Below are 14,064 nucleotides of genomic sequence, written 5' to 3' on the forward strand. Positions count from 1 at the left end.
TGTATGGAGCCAGATCGGCCTAAAAAATAACACATTTGCAAAACAAAATTCATAAATGCACAGCACAATTTACATTTACAAAATCCGATTCGTAAATTCAAAACACAATTCATAAATACACAAGTAAAAGCATAAATATTTCCCCAAATGCTCACACAAATGCATCTTACCTAAATAAATTTAAAATGTTTACACAAATATGTATATATCAAGTTCTTGAATTAATTTCCATCACACATTTATGAATAATGGTACATGTATTTATGGATCGTTGAATCTGCATTTGCAGATCATCACACATGCGTGGACTGCTTTGAATTTGTGTGCGGTATTTTTGAGACCTTCCTGGCAGGTTAAGACTCATAAATATCTTTTTTTTGGAGGATGTTCCGTTCAGCCAATCTCGGTGAGCTTTTAATCCACCAATCAAAACGCTCTTTACTGAATAGACTCAAGAAGCTCAACGCTGCGCTTGAACTGTGCAGTGTTCCATGATCGGGTCCTTGATATAAAGATTTTTTAATGGGCAGTGTTGGGCAAGTTACTCTTAAAAGGAGTAATCCGTAATCAGTAATTTAATTACATTTTCAGAGTAACTCCCGATAAGTATTCGTTATTAAAGCATCAACATTCACAGAACACTGTTATTTTTAACTAAAGCAAGCGGCTGCTGCGTGCATGGTTTGGTATTGTAATGAGCCGGCAGTGAGCACTAGCAGTCAGGTGCATTATGGGTATTTGTTTAGAGTTGATTTATGTGTTAATTAAGCAAGATGGTTGAGTTTTTGCGTTAGCAATGTTATTTGTGTTTATGTTCAAGTTAGTTCGGGTGGGTTTGGTTCATTTACTGCCTTGTTATAAAAAGTGTGGCTGTCACTGTCATGAGAGAGATGTGTAGGGGAGACACTTGGCAATATGGCCTTGCTTGTGTATGTTCTTATTCTGTATTTAGAATTAAAGGAGAAAGATGACGGCTCTGGCTTCTGCTGGAGTGTTCTGTGTGTGCGCTCCAGTTCACAGAGACACTCCGGGTTTTGCGGTGTATGGGACGCGAATGTTCACAGTCTCCAGTAACCAAAATTTAAAGTCTGTAAGTGTAGATCGATATAGTATACTCTATCATAAGAAAATGCCATCAGATAAAAAAAGACTTTATTCAGTCATTGAGTGTGGTTTTCATTCTCCGTGCTGAAATCTCTCCGCTGTGTGTGTTAGAAATCTCCCTTCGGTGCTGATAGCTGTTTGTAATGCCTGATCAAAAGTTACTGTGAACCTGATACTACTACTAACAACAACAACAACAACACATTACATAATTGTTGTTATTAAATGAAATATCTGGACATTTAACACTTATTTGATAACATTACAGATTGATCTGAATAAACAGGGTATGTGCAACTTTGGTGTATAAGACAGCAGGCTAACCGGGTAGCTGTATTTTGTGCGAACGGTATAAATACTGATATTTAAAAGATAGAGTGCAACAGGGATTTTCGTTTTTAAATACATTATAGAGATAGTGGGTCCAGGGTGGCCTTAATTTAGTGGAATCTTTCGAAGGTCTTATTTTGTTCCATTCCTTTCTATTAAGAGTGATGGTAAACTGTTTACGCACCTTTTGTGCTGTCCTGTAAATATTTGGACCAGCATCTCCCAATGGTGCATTCTCACTTGTTTCAGTTCCTTCCAGGTTCACTCTGGTATCCTCTGGGGCAATGTTATTTAGACCACTATCCTCAGTTGAACTCTCTCTTTCCAGGTCTGCTGTGTCCTCCTGTGAATCCATGTTATTTTGGACAATATCATCTGCCTCAGTGTCCTCTTTCCAACTCATTACCGTGTCTATGGTAGATCAGATTGAACAGTAAGTGTATATTCATGAATATTTTGACATGAAAATTAGATATTTATGGTCAGCACTTGTTTTAATTAAATCTGAACAATATAAGAATAAATAAATGCTGGAACACATGGTAAATGGAGATAAAAGTCTGGTGTGGTATCAACAGTGGTTTGAATATCTTTGTCCATGATTAATACATGATGCTATTATTTACAAGAAAGCTAAAAATGTATTTCTTTTAGAAACAGTCTGTTAACATTTGTTCATGGTTAGACCGAATAATATTTGGTTTGATAGTATGATTCTTAAAGCAATTAATTAATAATTGTTTCTGGAACACATGGTAAATAGAGCTAAAAGTCTGGTGTGGTATCAACAGTGGTTTGAATATCTTTGTCCATGATTAATACATGATGCTATTATTTACAAGAAAGCTAAAAATGTATTTCTTTTAGAAACAGTCTGTTAACATTTGTTCATGGTTAGACCAAATAATATTTGGTTTGATAGTATGATTCTTAAAGCAATTAATTAATAATTGTTTAACAATAAGTTGGGCCACAGCTAAAGTGTCTTAATATGTTGTGGGTCCACTATATACAATTGCTATTGGATGACATAATTATAGAGGCAGACAAAATAATTTACCTTCATTTGTCATAATGTCTCCTGGCTCCAGTGTTGTTTGCTCACTTGGATTGTTCATGGCTAGTTTGTCCCTAACACCATTTCGGTTTTTGGTCCATATGACCCATAACCAGTGCCGATTCTTTCTTGTGTCCTCACCAAATAAAGCAATGGATACATCTGACCATATGTCAGATGAATATCCCTGGTCCCTGTTTAAAATATCAGGTTTTAAAAACTGAAACACAACGGCTTCCTTTCCTCCTGCTTCTGCCCATACATCTGTCCTTTTTACTACTTGTCCTTTTTTAGTTGATGGGTTTTGACCTTAGTCTTCTTACTCTTTTTTTTTTTTTGCTCTGAAGAACCCACAGTATTGCACCTTTTAAAGTTTTGGTATATCTAACACCCGCTGTTCATCAGATGATTGCTCCAGTTTGTCCTGACTGGATAGTAGTACCTCCCACAGAGGGACATTCCCACAAAATGTTATGTGAACACTACCAAAAAAAAAACACACAATAAAGGATTCTGCAGAATGAGCTAAGTTGTCTCAATAAAAAGCTAATTCCATTTAAATCTTTGTTTGGACTTTAAACATACCATTTTTTAGATTATTTAGTTTTCAATATAAGATGACACAGCCTAATGAACATACTTAATGTTGTTGAATGGACCGACTTAATATTCTCTCTTTTATGTTTTCCTGTTATATTTAGCATTCATTTTATATTGCACTCACACAATATCATTCTCTATGTGCACTGAGTGAGATTACAGCTTTGCAGAACTGTCACTGTCCATGGTGCTGAATTCATCATGTAATTAATAACACTCAGAAAACACAACATCAAACAGAATGTTTATTTGGACAGGCACTTCAGTGACTTTGAAATAGTTACAACAATTTCATCAAAACTTTTTGTAAACATTTTGTGCCTCTGTTGTTAAATTTGGGCCTGTTTTGTGTTGATTTCTTTAGTGACACATGACAAATAAATAAACCAATTATTCTGAAGTCACCATTTTAACTGTACTGAGCATATATTGCCCATTTTTCACCTCTTTTTTATTTAAGTGTGAATTTGTGATCATTATAATGTAACATTGTTCACAGGTATGACTGAACAGACTGGATTGTGCCTTATTTTCAAAATCAGTAGTTCTCAACAAATTCCTGGAGGACCCCTAGTAATGCAGATTTTGTAAGTCTCCTTAATCTGTTACCTTAAGACTGCAAGAGCTGAATGAGGTGTGCCAGAGGGGGACATACAAAACATGCTTTACTAAGGGTCCCTCCAGGACTGGGTTGAGGACCACTCATCAAAATGAATTAATTTTATCAAAGAAAACCCTACCTCCCCAACCAACCAGTCATGAGGCCTCAATGATTAAAATGACCTGTGATGCAATAGGTATTTGAGTTTCCAATCAGACATTCTTAGAATTCCAACATAAAGATTTGTAAGATCTGCAAGTGGTCTCATTGGTAGTTAAGGGGTGAGTTTATGGCAATGCCACATATTTGGCCTCACAAATTGTTTACTTAATTTACTTAATTTTGTTATTTGTACTTTACAGACACCCTCTAACAACAAACACACAAGCCAAACCAACACACAAGCAAAGGAGTTAAAGACTTTATTAGACTTTATTAAAAAGACTTTATTGCACACTTTTTAAAAAAAAAATTTATTTATACAATTGAAGTTACCTGAGGTTTAAGGTGCTCTGATCCATGGGGTTAGTGGCTGCACTCCACGTATCAGCAAACAAAAGGGAGACTTGGTGTCCCAGTGTCATCTTTATGCTGTGTCACAGGAAATTGGTTCATACCATTATGTTCCTAAGAGGGTAATCTTTATTAATTTAAATTTTTCTTGTTTATTTATTTATTTGCCTTGTGCAGTTAAATGTTTTATGATTTTGTTATGTTGATAATTATTTGGTTTGAATGTCATAAAATAAATGTTGATTTTATTTGATTATTGAGTTGTTGCCTTCTATTATGTTTTGGTTGTGGCTAATATAGTTAAGCATGTTTTGGGGTCTTTTTGCTTTGCATCAAACTACAAGGAAAATAAATGTTGTAATTAAGTGGTATTTTGTGTGTGTTTTGTACAAGATGAACACAGGGATTTTATGTTGTGTTATGTTAGGATTTACAGAGGTTTCTGTTATATTGGTTTTGTAGTGTTACCGTTGTGGTGAAGAGTAGAGCATGTGGTTAGGTTGAGGATGGAAAGACAAACTTTGGGACTACATGTACTGCATGTTGTTTGACTATTTACATGTAAGTGTTTAATGAGCGCGAACTACATTAGCACATGCTAGTGTGCTGTTGCTAACTAGCACTTAACTATAAAGATCTGATTGAATGTGATGTGTATGCAAGAAAGCTGTACATAATTATCATTGTGATGAGTGGGGTGCAACTGAGATCCACTGAAGTGAGGCTTGGCGGCTCCCATGTCTCTTAGCCCCACCCCACTTGTCACACAATTTGTAAAGCTCTACAAACTTAAGAAAAAAAATTTAGTTTGTTTTTCAAATGTTCTGAGGCAAAAAGTTTCCTCAAATGTTTTGAGAATTCTTAACTTATCAAGTTTAAAGTGAAACAATGGGTTAGTAAGCCTAAGTTGGTTGATTTATGCATAGTTCATATTTGTTAATGGGCCTACAGTTATTTTGGAGGCTGCTATTGTTAGGCAAGGCAAGGCAAGTTTATTTGTATAGCACATTTCATACACAATGGTAATTCAAAGTGCTTTACATAAAATAAAATAAAAACAATAATCACAAAGCAGTAAGCAAAAACGTCCGAACGGTAGCGAAGCCGGACCTAAAGCATCTATATTATTTTTTCCATTATGTATAGATATAAAACATATAAAGTTGTTCAAAGCTTTAAATTAAATACAATTTTCTTTCTTAAATATCCTTCCTGCTTCTTTAAAGAAACACAATCATGAAACCATGATTAGTTTTTTTCCAAGTAGCTTTTAAAAAATAAAAAAGATTTTATTAAGAATTATTTTAGATTTTATTTTTAAATACCCCATTAAAGTTAACGACAGATATTCATTTCTTTTAGCATTATCATTATTAAGAAAATATGACAGCAACTTACTCACATTGTTACAAAGATATGTAGTGATCTTCACACGGGTACCAATTGTGTGGTATGCCATACACAAGACACTAGATGCTGTGGGTTTGGTCCCACATCATCTCAGGTGTGTGTGTGTGTCAGATGACCTCTCCGTACTTTTACCTCGGGGCACCAGCTAAGGAATATCACCTTAACAATATCAAATGATCCAAATGGATCATACAATAAGAAAAATTATGTGCATTGGAGGAAGGAAATCAGATGGTTTATCTAAAGGGTTTTGAGAGTTGGCTTGTGATTACCAACACAAGAAAGACACAGTTGTAACAAAAAAAAAAGAAAAAGAAATTAAAAACTAAACATGCAATTATATTTTAGGGGTGTAAAAATGTGAAAAGTTTGATCTCCTTTGTTCTAGCCATTGTTACTGCATGGGCAGCAAAATTGCATGCTGCATCTGTAGGTCAAAGGAATTTATGGTCATCTTAGCCTAGGCCTTAGAATGAAAGTAAAAGGAGGGTTTTGGTAAAAAGGTGAATCTTTTGGTCCAATTAAAATGCCCTCTCCTGGGCGCTGGGATCGCCTTTTTTGGCCAAGCAAGATGTCTGGTAGTTGTCTTAGCCTCCTTATCTGATATCACTGGACGTTTGGTTGTGTTAGTCCATTGGCATCCAATCAAATTGTAGCAAACCATCCTCCACTATAGCAGTTAAAGAGGGCCAATTTCATAAACTGGGCCCCCTGGAAAGTCATCTTGTCTGCTGGTGCACTACATGCATATGTTCACATTTCAGCAAAGCATGCCGATTTGCATCTAAAAACTTCAGTGACATGTTGGCCAAAAATGCCATTCAGCTGATTAATCACATTATCAAGGCTTGCTTAAAAGCTGTGAAAAGGTAAGTCTTTCCATTAACAAATCTTTGTGCTGTGGTGATAGGCTATACTGAGTTTGTTTTAGTGCAACTATAAAAAGCAATGCACTTAGCTTCTTATCAAATTGGAAAATGTAAAAAACATGTTTTTCAATAACATGACAAAATTCAGAACCATGGACAGTGACAGTTCTGCAAGACTAAATATTGATCAGTGAATATGGATTATGATATTGAGTGAGTTTAATGTTATATGAATACTGAAAACAGCATAAACATAAAACATAATAATATATTTATGTTAATTCAACACCTTGTCAACAATGTTGCATACCTCATAAGGATCACAGCTCTGTATCACACAAAATGACAAAAACAGAGATGAAAAGACAAGAAAACCTGGACTATAGTTTGTTTTGTAAACTATTTATGAGGATTTCCAACTTGTTTTAGAGCAGTCGGTCACTCCTTTCAAAAACTATTGAAGTGGATAATGTGTGATTGAGAAAAACATAAAAGGCAAATATATGTACACTGAAGAGTATGCTCTATAAGGTCAAATAAACAATTTTCCAACTCGTTCTGGAGCACTACGACCCTTTTTTCTAAAGCTACTGAAGTGGACCATGTGTCAATGGAGAATCCCATACAAAATGTCATTAATAGGTATGGAGCATATAAAGCAAAAACTTGTACAATAAAGAATTGTAGCTTGGTCTTTGAGACTAAATAAAGAATTTACAATCTTCCTGTTTTTTCGAGACCTATTGAACTGTGTAAGGTGTCAGTGAAGAAACCAATGCAATACGCTGGGAGCATAAAGCAATAACTCGCACAATAAAGAGTTGCAGTATGTTCTTTCAATTGAGCTAAACATTTTAAATTTTGCTGTAGTAAAATGTTGCTGAAGTGTAGTGTGTTATTTAATGTAAAATGAATATTATACAATGTGTACTGGGTAAGTCAGTGTCTTCCTTCAAAAGATATTGAGCTGGAAGGTGTGCCATTGAAGAACCCCATAGAATACAGTGATGATAGAAATTGAACATCTAGAATAAATAATGGCACATTAAAGACTTGTAGTATGTTCTTTAGGTTAAAATAAACATTTTCCACCATGTTCTAGAATAGTCCATCGAGCTTTTTAAAAGCTATTGAACTAAATGGTGGGTCATTGAAGAAACCAATACAACACTTTTTTATGAAGTAGTACAAATTGACCACATAAGGAAAATTTCTGCACAGTAAAGAGTTGTAGTATGTTTATTAGGGTGACGTTAAGATTTTCCAGTGTGTCCAGGACCAGTCCATCAAGCCTTTTAAAAGCTATTGAACTTAATAATGTGTCACTGAAGAAACCACAGTAATTAACACAGTAATAGCACCAAAAAAAATACAGTTGAGGCACAAATTGTTTATTAAATATATAAATCATAAATGTATCATATATCAACATACTCTGGAACGTTTTAAATAAAAGCTAGCAGCGCTTTTCAGCTCAAATAAGTCTTTAGCAACTTGTAATAGAAGCATCATGTAATTTGTAGACGGTCCCTCTGCTGGTGATGACTCACACCATTCCATAGGCATACACCTGTTTTTCAGCCTTTTAAAAAACATCGACTTCTGCAGACAAATGGATTGTAGGTACTGCTCATTATAGTCGGTAATGAAAATTAATTGTAAGTATCCTTTTTAAAGGCATATTAACTAAGCTATTGAACACGGAAGTAAAACCAACTTTAGTCAATGCCAGACTGTCAGGATTAGGGATGGAGCCAAATCATCTCTCTTTCATTTCACTAACGTTACTTATTTACAAAGAGTATGTTTATCATCACTAGATTATAAGGATTCTGTGGACTTTTATATATATATATCCCCCCCCCCCCTTTTTACCCAATTGCAAACAGGACAACGCAAGCCTTAAGGAAAGCTGAAGAAAGCCTGTTCTCTGCATTAGTTCTCTGAGAGCAGGCTATACTTCCACAGCCTAATGTTGTGTCAGTACTAGTTACAGCTCATATTCTAACCACCCCCTTACTTGTTTCTTACTTTGTTTAGTAATTATTACACAATACTATTATAAAACTACATTTCATGATTATTTATTTTACTTTAGAATTTACTATTAATTTATTCTTCATTATTGTCTATTCTGTATTATTCCACCCTTGATATTACATATTCTACTTGCTATTATTCATCTATTTATTATGGTATTATACATATAATTTATTCTATTATAAATCTATTATATACTGTTGTACTCGCTTTTTATATTATTCACTTTACTACAACTTGTACTTAGGCCTGTTGCAATAATCAATATATCGACTTATTGCGCAATATATGTACATGACCTCAATCATTTTTTGGTGACGCAATATATCACCCATTATATTTACATAAAAATTAATGTCACCATGTTTTTTGCATTCCACTTGCGCCTGTGTCTTCTGCAGCTTCTCGAGCATAACGTGGTGTAGTCATGAGGTGCTAGTTCACATTTAAAAGATGATTCTACAAAAACAGTTTCATCTGCAGATATGTCTTGTTTAGGGATCTGTGCCTTTGTGCATATGGACATCTGAGTGCTGAGTAGTGCTTGTGTTTCTCAGCAATAGTGTGCACCCTTACTTTACAGAGAAAAGAAGGTCAGGGGAAAATCTGTAGATGGAAAAATCTTTGTGCATTTTTCTTTTTTTCTACTTGTTACTTTGCACTTTTTGTTAGAAAATGTTTATTTACTATTTATTCAGGTTTTTTAAGGTGTCTGATATTTTGATACTTAATTTCCATGATTTAAATATTCTTAAGAATTAATAGTTTGTTGTCATTTGGAAGTGTGTAGGCCTTCTTGCATTATTATGCTGTTACATTATGATTATATATTCAGTGGCATAAAATGGTTTATAAAATGACAATAATATCGCTTATCGCAATTATTTCTGGGGCAATATATCTCACAACAAAAAGATGTTATCGTGACAGGCCTTCTTGTACTACATACACTTTTTATTATTACATATCACTTTTACTGTGCACTGTATCAGTGCATGATATTTGACCACTGTAACTGTAAGCTTTAATGGATCCATAAGGGTTTGTCAGTTGCGTTTGTTATTGTTTGTTGTGGAGTTTATCTGTATAGAGTGCTATCAAAATAAAAAGCAGACTACCAAGAGTGTCACTTTTTGATTTGTATTCGCTGGTTTTATTAAATTTTCTCACTGATGGTAAATGATTAGTGCTTAAAGATGTATTATTTAGATTTTCTTCCAGTATTTCAAAGGGAATGAGCTGTGTTCTGACCTGAAGCACAAGAAAAGCTTACCCGTAAAGCACAAGAAAAGCCTCACAAACATGGCGGACGCGTTGCCGTATCGCTGCAATGGCTCAAAGCGGCCAATGAGGCGTCTAGGTATTTATTATGTCTATGGTCGCCACGACACACCCATTCATTCTTCTTCTTCTTCTTGTTTTATGGCGAATAACTCCTTAGGAGCATTGCCGGCACCTACTGTACTGGAGGTCAAGTAAACTTTCACTTTAGCTGATGAGTCTGAAATTTCAGTTAAACAAAAAACCCAATTGGTGGATGCTCCTCTAACACTCACTATTAGCTCGTCATGCCCCACATTAGGTAGAATAATCCCATATTAAGTGCATCTATCTTTATAGAGATTGAAAGAGGCTGGAATAATGGTATATTTTTGCTGGCTGCCAGCACATGTATGAGAATGGGTTATGCGATGTATGTGGTGTATCTGAAAATATACAGTGGGTACGGAAAGTATTCAGACCCCCTTAAATTTTTCACTCTATGTTATATTGCAGCCATTTGCTAAAATCATTTAAGTTAATTTTTTTCCTCATTAATGTACACACAGCATCCCATATTGACAGAAAAACACAGAATTGTTGACATTTTTGCAGATTTATTAAAAAAGAAAAACTGAAATATCACATGGTCCTAAGTATTCAGACCCTTTGCTGTGACACTCATATATTTAACTCAGGTGCTGTCCATTTCTTCTGATCATCCTTGAGATGGTTCTACACCTTCATTTGAGTCCAGCTGTGTTTGATTACGATCCCGTCCGCATTTTCGGTGGCCCTAGAAATGTAACCACACTTCAGAACATTTCGGCTTGCCCTGTGTGTTGTTTGAACGAGTTGCAGGGGTGACCTCACGTCACAGGGTCTCTCTTTCTCTCTCTGTAGCATATGCTATGCACCCAGATGCGTTCTCAGGTACCGAAATCTGGCACCGATTGATTTAACGTGAATCGTTACTCAGCAGTACCAACGCAATTCGGTCTGTACCCTTAAAAGTACCGAGTTCGGTACCCAACCCTACTTGTAATGCGTTACCCCCAACACTGATCGTCACTGCAGAATAAAGTCTATCGTTAGAGATATATCGTGTTTTCCACAGCACCTCTCAGACAGCATGCGATCGCAAAAACAGATCTCTTTCGTGCTTGAGACGCAAGCATACAATTATGTCAGAATGCCCATCGTGTGCAGTATTCACATAAACACAGTCGGTTATGTGTTAAATAAACGGAAACAGTCAGGTGTGTTTCAGTATATTGGATCCGTGCAGTCCCTCTTAAAGGGACAGCAGCCTAATTTACCTGCTGCTGTCTGTCATTAATGTGAATCACTCACTGCACTCGACTGAATCACTTCTGTATCTTTAATAAGAATCAGTTCATGCTTGATTGATACAGTGAAGACTGCAGTGTTTTATTTATACACTTCATTCAATTTCTGTATCGGTCTTATCGCCCACCCCTAACTGCTGTTTGTAATTAAACGAATGAAGGCGTAACACACATTGGAGTTTGGACTGCTAAAGCATCCTGCTAGTAACGTGAAGGTCATGGGATTCTCAGGCGACACATACTCATGTAATATACAGCTGAAAGACACTTCTGTCAAATCATTAGCTCTGTGAAATCCTGTAACTCTTTTGGGGAAACGCTAAGAGGTTATATATCTGAAAATAACCTGCTTTCCTGCTCTATCCTGTCAGAATTCAGAAAGATGGATGGAAGCTCTCTGCTGAGTCCTGCCTGTCAGTCCCGTGTGACATTTGACCCCAGGAGCACGCCCACCTCATCGCCTGTTGGCGTAAAGAGAGACATTTTTCAGTTTTCTTATTCAATGCATAATAATGTCTCTTTCTTATTTTCTCCAATTGTTATATTAATCAGAGTATAAAGGGATACCAAACTCTCAGCCCACACTGATCATGCAAACGAGTCCGCTTTGAAACAAAGAGACTTCTTTCTGCCTGAAATCACACCTTTTTCACTGGTCAAGCCGAACTCAACGGCAGGTTGCAGCTCTTCAGGACTGACGCGGAAGACTCCCTTCACTTACGTCGCTGTGTGATTACAGAGCATCAAACTCATAAGCCTAACTTTCACAACTGTTGCAAGTGCACTTTATCAAAGCATGTATGGTGTTAACATAAAAACAAGCAAATAAAATAAAATCACTGAAACAGGTCAATAGCAATATCTATATCCAAAACATACTACAACGATATATCTGCCAACTTTGTCCTTGTCTTGCTACTAATATGAATGACAACTCCCCTTTTGCCCCTCTGTCATAGAACATTTAAAGCTGAAAAGTAGATGGGTGCATCAGGTTTCTTTGTCTGAGAGATGCGTGCGTCTCTTGTAACATGGTAATACCATATCAATTGTTTCGTAGCAACCGTCCTACATTTGAGCTTGTGATCATTTCTGAAATGTGTGTACATGTGATTCAGAAAAATAAGCGTATGGGAAATAAATTCGCACACCACTGTTCCAGATGTGAAATTATAAATGTGAAACATATATTTATAAACACCCTTTAATTAATGTCTGTGACGAGTGGGGGCGGGGCCGAGAGCCGTGGGAACAGAGCGAGGCCGGTGGAGTAATTGATAATGAGCGACACCTGCACCACTCACCGGTCTCGAGTCCCATGGAGGAGCTCCGGAAGGATAAAAGGGAGGAGTGACGACAGTGAAAGACGAGAGAGGACCAGGCCTGGACTTTATTTTGTGTTTTGTGTGCGGCAGTCGTCCGTGAGGGGCTGCTGCTTTACTTTAATTTTGTGTTTATTTTATTAAAGTCTTTAAACGTTCGCCGGTTCCCGCCTCCTTCTTCCCGAACTACGAACTTTGTTACAATGTCATTAGCTTATAAAAGAACACCCGTTCAATTCCCTTGAGAATGGCGAGTGGCAAGAAAAAAGTTTTTTAGCAGGGGCTCTGTTGCCGGAGCTAAAGGTTTGTGTAAGGACACTTTGGGAGCCTCTCTAGTGGGATCTCAAACTAAACAAAGTTTGTGGCCTGGCTGTGTTTCACAGACCGTAAACGAGGTGGAGGCAGCAAAGGACCCTGAAGGAAGCACACTTGCTGCCTTTCGGTAAAATTAGGCATTCTGGCACTAAAATGCCATTCACATGATTTGTGGAGATCTATTCAATTCAAGTTTATTTGTCTAGCGCTTTTCACGATACAAATCATTGCAAAGCATGTACCTGTACCTGAGGGAAAGCTGAAGTGCGCGTCTGAAAAGTCTCCTGTTTGTTGTGGTCGCAAAGAGATACAGCCGTTCTGCGTCTTAAGTTTTTAATAAATACATAACTTTATATTAGAATGATTTTGGCAAAATGGCGCCCCCCTATGTGTGGCACCCCTATGCACTGCATACCTCGTTTTTGCGCCACTGCTCATTAGTTGCCATAGACATTCATTGGACCACACCCACGCCTTGTTAGTTTCCATAGTAACTAATTTTGTTCCCGCTTGTATATGGCTGCGTTTACACTTGCACCGGATCCACATGCACATTGAAAAGACAAGTGTAAACGCGCTTCTGATGGGAATGGTATCTGATCAGCGTGTCCTGGTCCAGAGGTAGTCAAGGACGCGCTCGGATTTCAGTGTAATGTAACCACAATCTAGCCCTCGTGTCTGCATTCACAGGTCGACGTCACGCAAAACTCCCGAATTGTCAGAAGGATACAGAACAACAGAGCAACAACAGAACCTGAATTCACACGTTTCTGAGTTATCACACACCTGCAGTTGTCGCACCACAACAGCGTGAGGCTGTCTACACTGGACACGACAAAGCGACCGCTGCAAAGCATTTGAACTATGTGTCAGTACGTCATAAACAGAATGAGGTTTACTGTCGGGGATTTGCACATCCACTGAAGACAGCATATTATAATGGGTTCTATAGACCAATTTCAGTGTTTGCAAACAGTGATGACGGTGTAAGGATAAAAGAAACTCAGATACTTTGATCTCCTGAGAAACAAACCATACACTGGCATCTTCAAGACACCCCACAGAGGGGTGGTGCAGGAAACGCCTCTCTCACATATGCATCAGTGCCTTTTCATCTGCTCCCTCCACTGGATTCACTCAGAATGGTCAATAGTATAATGTTCTATATGAATGCAAATAAGATTTACAGTCATGTGTGGTATCATTTGAATAGTATCAGGGCGAGTGGTACAATGGTCTTAATCTTACAAAAGTAGACTAAAAAGATAATACAGATCCTAAGAATTAAGAGATA

At 36.9% G+C, this 14,064-nt stretch overlaps 1 pseudogene; it reads right to left on the reverse strand.

The window, feature by feature from the left end:
* Positions 1–12,911, reverse strand: part of LOC107559204 (uncharacterized) — a 17,733-nt pseudogene extending 4,822 nt beyond the window's left edge.
* Between the last annotated feature and the right edge of the window lie 1,153 nt (positions 12,912–14,064).

This window comes from Sinocyclocheilus grahami, unplaced genomic scaffold (assembly GCF_001515645.1).
Source record: "Sinocyclocheilus grahami isolate Dianchi unplaced genomic scaffold, SAMN03320097.WGS_v1.1 scaffold678.1, whole genome shotgun sequence".
NCBI classification, from domain to species: domain Eukaryota; kingdom Metazoa; phylum Chordata; class Actinopteri; order Cypriniformes; family Cyprinidae; genus Sinocyclocheilus; species Sinocyclocheilus grahami.